This window comes from Scophthalmus maximus, chromosome 11 (assembly GCF_022379125.1).
Source record: "Scophthalmus maximus strain ysfricsl-2021 chromosome 11, ASM2237912v1, whole genome shotgun sequence".
NCBI lineage: Eukaryota > Metazoa > Chordata > Actinopteri > Pleuronectiformes > Scophthalmidae > Scophthalmus > Scophthalmus maximus.
This window is the reverse complement of record NC_061525.1, coordinates 23,635,001-23,637,009: the sequence shown is the minus strand read 5'-3', so window position 1 is coordinate 23,637,009 and position 2,009 is coordinate 23,635,001.

The window sequence follows — 2,009 nt, the reverse complement described above, 5'->3', positions numbered from 1 at the left end:
AGCAGAGTTTTGATAAATAATAATAGTGAACAAAAGGGATTTCTGTCTTCATGTTCATGAGTTATGTTTAATAATATGTCAGCTCGGCTGCCGACTTTTTTGTAGGTCTTGACGTGATACGCGTGCCATCCAAGTTCCGTCGGATTCAAAGCGGGGAGACAAGTGGTAAGGGGCTCTAGCGAGTCCCTCTCGCACGCCCCAAGCCCGAGACCAATAAATATATCAAATCTTTCACTGGTTCTGATGCGTGTGCAGATTTTCGGGCAGGTCGGTGCGTTCAGTGCTTCAAATTAGCGATTTATTTGCAGAATAACAATAATGAATTTCTTCGATTACAATAGCTCCTCCCTCTGACTCTGTCAGTGGAGCTCAGGCCCTAATAATAATAACAAAAGTGCATTAAAGCAAATAAATATGAATAATAAAATAAAAATAGAGTAAAATCAAAGCAATATGAAATAAATGAAAAAGAGAATGAATGAAAAGGTTCAAGATTTAAAGAGACAGCGTCTACAAGTCTGTAGAAAAAGGGTTTTAAGAAGAGATTTTTAAAAGGCGTCACTGAATCTGCCTCATCTCCTCAGGCAGCTGGATCCAGGGTCGTGGCTCAGTCCCCATCAGACTGGCTGGGCGCCGCCCCGAGGACCTAAGACTGCGAGCTTCAAATCAATTCCAAACCGGGATTGCCAAGATTGGGGTGATGTGATGTGACGTCGTCTATTTAAACCAGTGAGAACCCGAGCTGCAGCTTCTGCACAAGTCGGAGTCCGGAGAGCAACTTCTTATTCACGCCGGAGGGAGAAATGGAGTTACAGTCATCGAGCCTTGCATGGATAACTCTCTCCGGAGCGGGAGAGTAAACGGTTGGATTCTATGACACATACAAGCAGGGTCGGACGAAGGTGAGGTCTGAATATAACTGTGAGACGCGGCTGGATGGAACAACAAGCCAGGAACAACGAGATGAATGTTCAAAACTACAGAAGAGACGACCTCCGACCCCTCGACCTCTGACCCCTGACCTCATGCCACGCTGGTCCACGGGCCGACATTCCTGCGATGCCGGCGCACGGCAGGAGGACGAGCTCGCGAGGCAACACGAGGTCAACGTACGTTGACTGACACGGTGGAAAATGCATTTGACGTGTTTTTGATTTATTTCTTGAAACGTCACCAGGGGCCTGCGTGGTCGTCGAGGTGACTTCAGGATCGCCGTGGCAACACGAGCGGGTGAAGTTTGACGTCACAGACCACGGGAGAACCAGGCGTCATCATTTCCTACGGGATCCCAGCGACAGATTATATAATAGATATTTATATTAAAAATCAGTGGGAATCAATTTGCTTTTCCAAACTTTCCATGTTTATCACACTAAAGCAGATACATAATAATTATTATAGGTTCAATTTTATTCAATTAACCAAAGGTTTTTTGAATTAGTTGTCAGTGTTTGGTGCAGTAACGATGATGAATATAGTTGGTAGTTCAGGCGCCAACATTTCAACCAGCAGACAGTTTTTTTATTCCTCCAGTTTCAGTTGGAACATAATGTACATGTTCTGTCCCCTGGGGCCAAATGGAAATATATCTCTTTTATTTTTACTGCGTTTGTCATGTAAATCCCATTTGATCAAATCGAATTAAATGTCCTCTCTCGTGCTGCGGGGGGAAGTCCGACGCTGGCGACTTTCAATTCACCAGATTATCGTGTCTGTGGATTGTGTGTTCGTTGTGTGAGCACCAGAACAAACGGTACAGTTTGAATGTATAACTCGATTGTTTGTCTGACAACAACGTTTGACGACTTTACACGTGAACATTAGTTGATTCGCTTTTCAGTTCCAGTCAAAAGAAACATTTTCCTGCCAGTGTTCTCATGTTGATGCTGTTAAATGTCATTTAACTATGTTGACAAAGGCTTCTGTAACTACTGTAATACCATATTACAGGCCAGTGTCCCGTGACCCTCGTGGAGGAGAGGAACGGAATGTGGATGATGGATGTTTTT